The 12,332-nt window shown below is 41.8% G+C and overlaps 1 protein-coding gene across 5 annotated transcripts in view; it reads right to left on the bottom strand.

Annotated features, from left to right (window-relative positions):
- ANKRD11 (ankyrin repeat domain 11) overlaps positions 1 to 6,944 on the bottom strand; it is a 197,595-nt gene extending 190,651 nt beyond the window's left edge. For 4 of the 5 annotated variants that reach the window (XM_033156962.1, XM_033156964.1, XM_033156963.1 and 1 more), the window contains exon 1: positions 6,554 to 6,944. The gene's annotated coding sequence lies outside the window, so the exon portion shown is untranslated. The remainder of the gene's footprint in view (positions 1 to 6,553) is intronic. The other variant, XM_033156967.1, reaches the window with a different exon arrangement.
- Positions 6,945 to 12,332: the final 5,388 nt, after the last annotated feature.

Raw genomic sequence — 12,332 nt, 5'->3', positions numbered from 1 at the left:
ATACTGTTACCAAAGTTCTCTCTCAGCTTTTGCTCCCCAATACTACTCACTGTATGTCTATGGGACAGTGAATGATGATATCCAAACTGATCTATGCCCACACAATTTTTGATCTATGCTCACACAAATTGTGTTGAATAGAACATACTTTGTTCACATAGTGAACTAAAAAGATTGCAGTTTGCTAGAAAATCTGACAGATTTAGTTACTGCTGAAGTTGCAAAGTTTGTCGTGGAGGCTATTTTTCATACCTAAAGTCTGGTTTTAGATAACAAAAGGGGGAATTGAAAATAAGATAAAAACTATTCATAACAGCAACTGTAGCCTCCCCAAAATGGTATTTCATAACTCTACAATGCAGCTTAAATATAATCAAGGTGTCATGTAAGATATGCAATGTAAGCCTTTCAGTTTTTGAACAATGATTAGGTTTGTTTAACCAAAGATCACAACAAAAGCTTCAGAAAAGAGACCTGGATATCATGTCCCATAGATTTATAAAAAGGATAGTGGTCAGGTCTGGCCTGGCTATTTGAGTTTCAGTGTTATCCTCTAAGATAGCAAGCCCCATCAGCATATTTACAAAGTCATAAATTTATTTGAAAGCACAGCCAAAAAACGAAGAATGACGAACTGCCAAACAAGCTTCTGGAACACCTTTTTTCCACTCTGGGAAAATTTGTTACTCTTTGCCTACCTCTGGGACAACTACAAGCAGAATTAAAACAAGTGATTATATGTGTCAAGTATCTACATTAATATAACAAAAAAACACCATTATTTATGAGGCCATCCTTTTCATTTATAACTCATCTGAAGAAAATTAATACACACAGGACAACTAGAAAGCAGCTCTATTGAAGGGAAACTTACTGAATCCATCTTTAACTGCTGACTGCAAAGTAAATCTTACAATACTCTGTGTTGGACACTTTCCATTTACCCTCAAGCAAACTCATCAGATCCATAGGGCTGCAATCCCATGCACACCTATTAGGGAGAAACCCCATTCAGCACACTGGGACTGACTTTCAACTAAACATTTACAGTATGTCAGGCTGCACCATTTGCTTGGTAGACAGCATGCCAACACTAGCCACAGTGAGTTGGCAACAGTGAATGTAAATACTTCTGACTTTGAGAATAAAATCAATTAAAGGTCAAATTTCTAAACATATACTCAAATTCAACTGGAAATCATTTTTGACATTTATTCTGAAGTTAGTATTTGTGGCAAGGGACCTTAGGTTACTTTACAAATACATAATAATTCTGAAGTATTTAACAATAAATGTTAATGTTATATTTAATCAATTGTCACAAGCAAACCACACTCACTGCTGCTCATCACCCATGTACTCTGAGGAATAAACCCAGTTTTTCAATGGACTTTTATTCTATAGTACCATCCTTTTATTGAGTTCCATCCCAGCTCTGGAACTCGGACCACTCCATCCATATTAAGCAAGCAACCAGTTTTCCTGGACAGCCACTCTGAGAAGTAAGGGGATGCTCCTATTGCCCTGAGATCCCTTAGGAGGAAATGCAGGATATAAATCTGATAAAAAGAAATAACCTTCATCCCACAATCCTTAAAGTGATGTCTTCCAAGTTCTCTTGTCACTCACATCATGTTTTCCAAACCTCTTTCACCATCTAGGGAGCCAGGCAATACACCTAGGAGGGCAGATATGATGCATGGGTGTCCAGTTGCTTATTAATTAACACACAATTCCACAATCAACTTAGACATCAGCAAGTCACTTACAATGTTTCTACAGATTTCTGCTTCTCTCCACTACAATGTATTCCTGTCTTGCCTATCCTTCTTTCCTGTAGTATCCTATGCATCTCTAACACTATAAATGACCCCACTTTTCCCATTGATTCTAACTGCTGATTTATTTAACTTGGCTTATTGGACTTCATATGGAAACAACTGGGTATTGCCTTTAAAACCTGACACTAACAATCATAAGGAAAATAATGCCATCTGGGATTCAAAACATACTTTTCCCAAAAGCTGAATTAAGTACTGTCCCCCATACAGTCTAGCAGCAAAGTACAAGTCAGATTAAATGTTCTGACTCAACAATCAGTACATTTGACTACTATAGGCAGTGACCATTTTGTGCGCGCCCAATCGACACGCAACTAACAACAAGTGGGTCATTTTGGACCTGGAATAGGGCAGAACGGGAGTGGAACAGGGTTATGCGTGCTCTGCCAACGCACACGCGGGGGCCAGGAATGGAATTCCCATTCAAAATGGCTGCCACCTGTATGCATATATATGAATACATAGAAAAGGTTGCTCTTGAAGTAATTACTAAAAAAAGTGCTGCAATATTCAGAACATTCTAACACACTTCACAAATACTCCCGTTTCATGAAATTCAAATCTACAAAGAATTCTAGAAAACAGACATTTACAAATATCATTCATTTGGAAGAATATCCTTCCTATCAGTGTCTCCACCAACTGTATGGTTTACCAAAATCCTAAAGACATCTATGATTCACTGAAGTACAGAAAATCTCTCCCACAAAAAATGCATTTTTAAAAACCAAGAGAATAGACATTCTATTTTGCAGATATAAAGTATAAATAAAAGAATGCAGGCGTTTCAATTTCACTCCCAGCTCAGTAACTATAACCACTCATACCATATACATCCCTGTAGTCTGAACATTAACACGTGCAATTGCTTCTTGATATGTTTCCTCACACTGGTGCCTTTCCCACTTAAGAATCCTATTGCTAAAAATCAATATGTTTACATATAACAGCACCAAAAATATCATATTTTAACCCAATGTTTACAAACCACACTTGGAACAGGAAATGAGCAAACTCAAAGCCAACCCCTGAAATATTTGCACCTTATTTGCATGAACTACATTAGAATTATGTGGATAAAACAAACACAAGTTATATAAGTTTTGGTTTAGTGAAAAAAAGAAATAATGCTTTTCAGTACAGCTTGACTAAGCACAGCTCAACTAACCAGACTCAAATTGCATAAGATCTGCCTGCTTAGCTCAACAGAAGCCTGAAACAATATCAAAGCAGAGGAGAGAAGCTTAAAACAACATGCTCATTCTATCATTTGAACAGCAAAAAATAAAGTACTTAATATTTCATTAATTTTTAAAGCTTGTATTATTGTTATATATTAATAAGGAAAGTATTTTCAAGCAAATAAAAATATTATATTTTCATTTTACCTTAAGCTTAATGTAAAGCAAGAATTGAAAGTTGAAAGATTTCCCTAATTGATATAGCATAAATAAAGCCACACAGTAGTATAACAGAAGAATGAAAAAGAAGCCTATGCTTGTGAACCAAATATTCTTCAAGAACCTATATGATCTCAATATTAGTACAGTGGAATATAATCGAATTGCACTAACTATAAAGGTCACAATATTGAACAAATTATAACAATGCTTTCAAGTAATTCAGCCACCTTCATGCAACCAGATATATGCAAAATACCATGGAGACAGAGCTGCAGCTCTTCTAAAGCTTTCCTACTAAGACAATTCCTTCCCTCCTAGCCCGAAACAGTTAACTAGCACATTGTCCTTGCCTTGCCCAAACTGATGTAAAATTTATTACCCAGTTCAATCTTGGGAGAAGGCCTAGAAGTGCACAGGCTAGCCTTATCAATTCCTTGTGTATAGTACTTAAGCAGAGGGCAATAACATTTGCTATGTGAGCCATCAAATCATTATTTTGTATCATACACATTTGTGTGGGGCCAGGACAGGCCATGGTATCACTTGCAGTGTGTTACTAACATAGCCTTCTCTCTGGTGAAAAAGAATTGTGTCTTCAAATGCAGACCAGATTTATCTGCCTCTGCTATGAGAACAGAGCTGTGTATACGGGAACCATTATGCTGCCCATCTATGGCAACCGCACATGAAACACTCTCATCCACATTTCCAGTCTTGAAGAGCTACTGGTGCTTTAATGTTAGACTGACAGGAGTCTCAAGAACATCTTCAATAACTTGTCCTGTTCAACCAGCTTAGGCAGTTAATTATATAAGGGCAAAGAGAAGCATGAGAAAACCATGTGTGAACTATGGAGGATGCCTGTATGATTCTACCCTTGTTACCAGGTAACTCTACCTCTGTGATATTCCTAAGGTTAAACAGCATATCTATATGTGGAAATCCAATTCCAGTAGATTTGTAGAAAGAGAAAAGCACACTTTCTGACTACAAAACAAACAAACAAAACATTTTAGGCTCCTTTTCCATCTAGCATACAATATACAAACTTCTCAGTTCAAATAATTCACTTATTTTTCAACTACTGTTTAGATTTTTATATTTATATTCCACCTTTTCTCCAAGGAGCTCAAAGTGGCGTACACACTTCTTCCCCTCTCCATTTCATCCTCACAACAACTCTATGAGGTCAGTTGGGCTGACAGATAATAATGGGCCCAATATCACCCTATGAGCTTCATGAAATTCCCTTTCACTACAACTCTGGGAGTCATTTAAAAACTATCACAGATTTAAGCTCCCTTCTTAACTAGAAGTAACTATGATACAAAAGCTTAAAATCCATTCTGAAACTAACACCTCTGTTTGTTTTCTGAGGGCGTTTTACCCAGGAAATGGAACTGATAATGGAAGGGCCATGTTGAAAAAATAACAAATACTGTGAGCTGGAAAAACTAAGAAGAAAATTACCATCGTCCATTACAGTTTATCATCTGAATTAAAACTACAGAAAGTTCAAACAAAAAATATGTTACCTAATTTTACTACATTCTTTGCCTAAGCTATTTTGTCCCCCATTCAGTTTCTAGAATTATCCCCTGAGATGCATTTGGCTTTAAAAGACAGTGACTGATCTGCTCACTCTTAATCTATAAAGCCAGGTTCCTGGTGACAAGGGAGATCTGTGTACAAACTGAGGGGGAGGGGACAAGTTCCTTCCTGCAACTGAATATCAAAACAGAGCCACAACTTTAATGAGCGATCTGAACACACCAGCCCTTGTGTCTCAATGAACAGACTGATTTTCAATCCACACGCACACATCCCTCACAAGACAGCTGCTTTCTCTGGGAAAAGGGCAGAGGGCATTGGAGGGCTCAGCTCATCCAAGCTTCTTGGGGAAGGGGGGGACGATTTGCCTTTCTAAACATGTAATCAATCCTCTTTCTTAAGAGACAGGAGTGAGAGGGATCCTAAATTATGTTTGGAGACATGCAGCTGCTTTTTATTTCTTGTTTTAAGAGAAAGGAGGCCAATCCACAGAAGAAACTAAGAAAAAGAAACAAGAAAAGGCAGAAGAAAAGCTCTTCCTTACACATATACACAGGACTAACACCGACTGAAAGATGATGAAATGGGAAAAGGAAATTACCATAGCAAGCGTAATCTTCACTGAATCTATTCCAACACATAACATCCCTCCTCCTAGACATTTTGCTAGTACCCTGGGCTTCCAACTCTATAACTTCCACTCCTTTCTGCTGTGAGTTTTACCAGACTCTGACCTCACCCCATCCCCACCCCACCCCCACTCAATCCTGCACCATCTGCCTCTGCAGCACCAGCGCTCCACACCTCCCTGTTTCAGCAGCTGGTTTCCAACTACAAAGCGTCTATGCAATATACTCCATCTCCACATTACTGCTGCGAGCCCAATCTCCCATACCCATCACATTCCAGTCAAACTCTAGAGACTCAACCCTTGTCTGTCTTTAGCACCCCACAACCTTCCTTTCCACGTACCATTACTACACACTCACACACACCAGCTCATCAGCTTCTTCATGAACACCAACACATTCTGCCCACTTCCTTTCACTTTTTGTGATACAACACAGTCCTGTAGTTACCTCAACCTCTGCAACAGATCTGTACCTACAACCACTAATACAAATTATAACCTGCACCCCCAAAGAGGCAATTAGAAATGTGGGAAGACACTTGTGCATCTACCAGAGGATGAGATTGAAGGGCTTTAAAATCCCACACACCCCAATGCTCTTTGGCCACCACTTTTAACACAAATGCTCATCAAAATAGAAGGGAACATAACAACGTGCCCTACAATGTAATCTCATCGCCCTTTCCACAACAGCCTCCCACAACCCTCATATACAGATAGGTCTCTCTCTTCTTTTTAATCCCCCTCAAAACCCCACCACTTTGTTTTAACTAAATACCCTTCCAACCCTCCCCCCCCCGCCCCACGGCATCCACATACTCGACACACACAAATACACACACGTGGCCAATATTACCCTTTCCCCCTCGTTTTCACCGTAGGCCTCATCAGTTTCTCGGGGGTGGCGGCAGCAGCTCCCTCCAGGAGCATGCAACGTATGTCGTTCCGCAAACCCGGGTCAGGCACCATCCTAGCACTCCTTCGCCCCGCCCGCACCCCCGTCATTCGGCACCTTTTCAACACCCGCTTCTACCCCGCGCGGGGCCTCTGTGGACTTCGCGCCGCCAAGCCGGGCAGGCCCTTCGCCCCCGCCAAGAGCCCTCACTGAGGTGCGGAGCCTTCCTTACCCGGAGCGCGTGGTTCCCTGCGCCGCCGCCGCCTCTTTCCCTTGCCTGTGCGCCGCTGAGGCCAGAGGCCCGTGAGGGCGAGTGCGTGAGGCCTCTCGCCCGGCCACCCGCCTGCCTCGCTCGTTTGCTCGCCCAGGGGGCAACGGGCCTTTACGAGTGCCGGCGTCGCCTCCTCCGGCCCGCCCGCTCCATGGCCCACCCGCCTTCCCGGCGGCTCTCGCTGCCTCCTCGCTGTCCCGAGCGCCGATTCGCCAGCGGTGCCTTCCTCGTCCGCCGCGATGCCTGCCTTGTTCGCTCGCTTCCTCGCCCAGCCAGCGCCGTTTCCTCCCTTCCCACACACACAGCCCCAGCCTCCACGGCCACCGCCGCTGTTGCTCTCGCCACCAGAGCCGAGCTTCCCCATTGGCCCAATGAGACACTCCGTCTCATTGGCTGCTGGCACAGCAACGATATAGGGTGGGACGTAAGAGGGGGGAGGGGTGAAAAGAGAGGAGGAGGAGCCGTAGACACCGGAGTGACGCGAGCGCGCGTGCGACGCGATTAAAGGAACGTTGCTTTTCCTCGGAGCGGGCGGGCGCAAGGAGGAGGGACCAGATGGGAGGGGAAGGGAGCAAATTTTGGGATTGGGCAAACGGATTAGCACGTCGTTGATGACAAGCGCGTGATGGGCATCACGTGTTTGAAGGTTCTTTCCCCTCCCCCCTTCCCCTCCCTACTCCTTCTGAGCTGCGGTTGCTATGGGTAACCAATTCAGGGCCTAATCGTTAGAAGTCGGGCCTAGTACGAGCGAAAGCCTTTTCCTCCGAACTAATCAAGGCCTCTCTTTCCTTTCTTCTCATTTTTTCTTTTCTCATTTAAATATAGCTGTCGTCTGCTTTGCTGTGTCTCTTCTAGGTTGCGAATAAATCTGCGTGGGCTCAGTGGGTGGCTTCATCATTTCCCCAAACCCTCAAAATCAAATATATTTTGACAGTACTGAAAACAATCTATAGGATGTTCTGTCTTGCATTCCCTTCTCCTCCACCCAAAGGAAAGTCCAACACTTTATTGTAGCTAAATCTCTTTTGGTCCAGCCTACGCATGCTTGCTTAGGAGTAAATGCCATTTGAGTATAGTGGGGTTTACTGCCACCTAAACATGCACGGAATGTATCTGAAGAAGTGTGCATGCACACGAAAGCTCATGCCAAGAACAAACACAGTTGGTCTCTAAGGTGCTACTTAAAAGAATTTTCCATTTTATTGTATTGTAACCTTGTTTGTTTCTTTGTTTTAAAAAATGCAGTAAAATTGCTACATACCATTTTAATATACTTTAATTTAATTGCAATGTAAATACATCAATACCAAGCCATACATAAAGAATAATACAAAGAAAAATAAAAAAGGGAAAGGAAAGGAGGGGGGGAGAAAGGAAAGAAAAGTAGACAGTAAAAGAATAAAGAAAAGTACGGTATAGTATTTCAATACAATAAAAATTTACAAAATAATAATAGACTTCCATCACTCTCACAACACTTCCTTTCACATTTCATATTTTATCCGTATTTCAGTATTATTTTCATCTTAATATATAGATGTTTGTGTGTGTGTGTTTCCTCTTTTCCATTCACAAGGTCATTCTAGACACAGCCAAATTTGTACATTAGAACCTTGTATTTCTAAATAATCATTCAAGCACTTCCATTCCTTCTTGACTGTATTCATTGGCTTTAGTCTTATTAGTGAAGTTCTTAGTTACTTTTTTTTTATTTCTTCATGGATCACGTCCCAGAACTTCCTAATCTCTGGACATGTCCACCACATATGGTAGAAGGTTCCAATCTGCTTTGTGCATCTCCAACACTTATTACTAAGCGATTTGTTCATTTTAGCCAATCTCTCTGGTGTTAAATACCACCTATGATGCATTTTCTTTTTTTTTATAAGAATTTATTAGTTTTTCATAACAAACAAACAATCCATCACCATCACCAACATTAACCCAACACTTACCCACCCCAACTAAAATAGACAAATACAAACATACCAATAATTCTTCTTCTTCTACAAAAAAAAAAGTTCTTGGTCGAATCTTTTGACTTCCCCTGCCTATTCTCCTTCGGTTCCAAATCCAAATATTACTTTAATAACTTCATATTCTAAAAAAAAATTAAATACATTTTAAGAAATTCAACACTAAACATTCTTCTTAAAAATCTTATTTTCTAAATTACAATGTCTGTTCTAGTTCTTAACTTAACTAAAGTCAAATCATATTGTAACTTAGCATTAATTCATCACAAAATTCAATATCTTAACATATTATTCTTGAATCAAATCATAACAAACATCTTCTTTCCCTTAAACTGCTGCTAATAAAAAGAAATCCAATATCCCTTTTCTATTTCAAAAACTTAAAGTCTTAACACACCGGCTTCAGGGTACCATATTAAATCATTTTTGCTTTACCCTTAACACAGTTCACCCTATCCCCCTTCTGTCCATTTTCTTTGCCCGTCTTATTCCGGAGCCGCTCCTCGATATGTCCTCTTTCCTTATAAGTCCACAGATCCAGACAAAGTCCATAACAATCCTTGCATAGAGCATCAGGGTACGCACATCCTCTTCTTCCAGCTTCTCCGGTTCAAAATACCATTCTTCTTTTATTTGTGAACATATTAGTTTTTTCACCAACACTCCCGAGCTCTCACCTCGAGAGTTAGATATAAAAATCTTCCCCGTCCTGGGTCTGCCACCCCCAAAGGACGTTTTTTTTTTTCCGGAGTCGCCAAGCCATTTTACTCTGTTCTTCAATCATCCCTTTCAGCTCTTTGCCAAGGCTCTCTTCCAATGCAGCCATTTCCTGAAAAGTCTCCTCTGTGGGTAGTGTCTTTTCTGACATATCGCGGTTCAATATCACCAATTTTTGATTAAGCAGATCCAATCTCAAGAAAGTAATCCTTTGATCATCAGTCAATCCATAGTTCGTAACCAGCTCAAAAACGAATCCCAGCATGGCAGAAGCGGACATAGGTATCAAATTACAGTTTCAATTTCAGAACTTTCCCATCTTAGTGCCAGTAAATTTCCACTCAGTCACAATCTTTCGCAGCCATTTTCCCTGTAGCCAGGGCGCAAAGAGCACAATTTTAAAGAGAGATATTCTCCACTAACTTGCTCCCCAAAGGGAGATCGAAACAGTCTCACTTGTCAAAATTAAAATACTTTGTAACCATCATTGTAACAGCAGTCTCTTAAGACAGTTATTTTCTATCCACCGAAGGGAGGGAGGCAGACTTCCTTTTCATGAAACCTCCCGGATCGTTAAAGACGAAATGCAGATCAAATCATGTACTCACAACCACCGGGCTTCCTTGATTTCCATCCTTGCAGGGAGAACATTGACGCTCGTCGCGAGCGGCAGCTGCCGCTTCGCTGACCCGGTTGGGGCATGTCCCCTAATGGCCCAGCTCCGTTGTCCCTTCACCCCCACTCCCCCTTTACAGGGGGAACGAGGGAAGGGTTCGGAGCTTTGACGGGCCCGCCGGGGAGCCCAGGGCGCGGGACGCTCTTCCCGCGCCCCACCGGAGCCCCGCTTAGCGGTAGCGGGGCTCCAACCGCCGGGCCGGCCTGGGTCGCCTCGCTGCCGAGGCAACCCACGACCGCGCGCGGTGGCGTCGCCGCCGGAAGTCCCCTATGATGCATTTCAGGTAGTTTTCTCTTATTAATAACATGATGTAAAATTACTAATTTTTTTGTCCACAGTTTTTTCCACTCTTTATATTCAATTACATAACCTACTGTAAGTCCTGTGAAGGATAGGCGTGCCTGGCGTGCTCTGGTCCATGGGGTCACGAAGAGTCGGACACGACTGAACGACTGAACAACAACAACTGTAAGTCCTGCTCCCATCCATCTTATTATGGCCTTTCCCTTTTCATCTTTTTCTATTTGAGCATTCTGTAACAGCTTGTACATTTTGGAGAGAGTCTTTTGGTTGTTCTGTAAAACCTCCTTTTCTAAGATTGATGCTGTATTATCAAACCCTTTTAACGTCTTATCTTTTTCAAAGGTCGCCCTAAGCTGGTAATATTCTACCCCTAGTTGTTTGAGTTATTCAAACCTTTTCAGTTTGGGACAATAATTTATCTCATCCACCAAGTCTCTGTAAATTGGCCAGTTATTGTTATTGTTCATGTTATTCTTATGAATGGCAGTTGACTCTATAGGACACCAAGGTGTTGTTTTTTTGTTATAACTTTGGATTTATTTCTCTCCCAAACTTCGAATAAGGCCTTCCTCACTAGGTGGTTCATGAAGTCTTTATGTGCTTTTATTTTATAACGGCATAAGTAGCCATGCCACCCGAAAACCTTGTCCCAGCCCTCTAAATCCAAGTATTCAGTATTCCTAAGCAACACCCAGTCTTTCAACCAAGTCCAGCATGCAGCCTCAAAGTACATTCTGAGGTCTGGGACCGCAAACCCTCCTCTTTCTCTGGGTTCCGTCAACAATTTAAATTTCATTCTTGCTTTTTTGCCCTGCCAAATAAAATTGGCCAGGTCCCTCTGCCAATCTTTAAAACATTTTGTCCCAATAATTATTGGAATTGTCTGAAAAAGAAAGAAGATTTGGGAAAGTACTGTCATTTTAATAATTTATATTCTGCCCCATAATGACAGCTTCAATTTACTCCAGTTTTCTAAATTTCCTTTAATTTTCTTCCATTTTCAATGTAAATGTCTTTAAATAAATTAGTGTTCTTATTTGTATTTTTTGTAATCCAGACGGCTACATACAGATTCAATAAAACAGAGAATACCGCACAAAACAATACATAGTATAACAATGTATTTTTACCTTTAATTGTAACCTTTAAGATGCTCACAAAAAGCAATTGTTAAACAGGATTGTATTGCTACTAACAGTGTAGAATCTAAACAGCGAGAAGCTAAACTAAAGCTACTCCTAGTGTTTAATCTGGACTGTTTCTGATTTCTGGCTGCTTTTGGTCTTATTTAGCTTGTGACATTGGTAGAGAGCTGTGTCTGTACACCATTGAGTCATTGGAAACTTTTCAGAAATCTAAGCAATAGCAAGGAATAGTGTTTTTTTTTTCCTGGTCTGCTGCTAAAGCATAAAGGGGGGGGGGTTTAAATAAAAAACATAAAAAAGATTCCTTCCAGTAGCACCTTAGAGACCAACTAGGAATTTTTTTTATTTTTTATTTTGTTTTGACTATGGCAGACCACCCACGGCTACCTACCTGTAAAGGGGGGGGGAATAGCAACTAGCACTTCCAGGATTGCCCACACTGCATTTCAGGATTGTATTACGCTATATAAGCAGTGATAGAGAAACAGCATGTCATTTACTTGCTTTAACTAAATTTTTCAACCTTGGTAGTAAGAGGGAAAAATGGTCAAGTTTGACTTCTTTTGACAAGTTTATATATTGCTACTGATAGAGGAAATGAGGCCCCTTTCCCCTTACAGGCAGGGGCGTCGCTGGGGAGGGGCGGTGGGGGAGGTACGCCCCCAGTGACAGGTGTGAGCAGCGGCGGGTGGGGGGTGACAAGCGGCGGCCCCTCCCGCCACTCCCACGCGCCGCTGCGCCCTCAGTCACCCCAGGCAGCAGCACACGGATGGGGTGCTGCCGCCGCTTTTTTTCGGCGGGGGGGTCGACCAGCGAGGGGGGGTGTCACGCTTGTCACCCCCTCATCGCTGGTCACCACCCCCCGCCGAAAAAACCGCGGGGGGGCGGGAAAGGAAGCAGAGCAGGCGCGTTTAAGCGCCGCT

This window comes from Lacerta agilis, chromosome 8 (genome assembly GCF_009819535.1).
Source record: "Lacerta agilis isolate rLacAgi1 chromosome 8, rLacAgi1.pri, whole genome shotgun sequence".
NCBI lineage: Eukaryota > Metazoa > Chordata > Lepidosauria > Squamata > Lacertidae > Lacerta > Lacerta agilis.
This window is presented reverse-complemented; position numbering and strand designations above follow the sequence as displayed.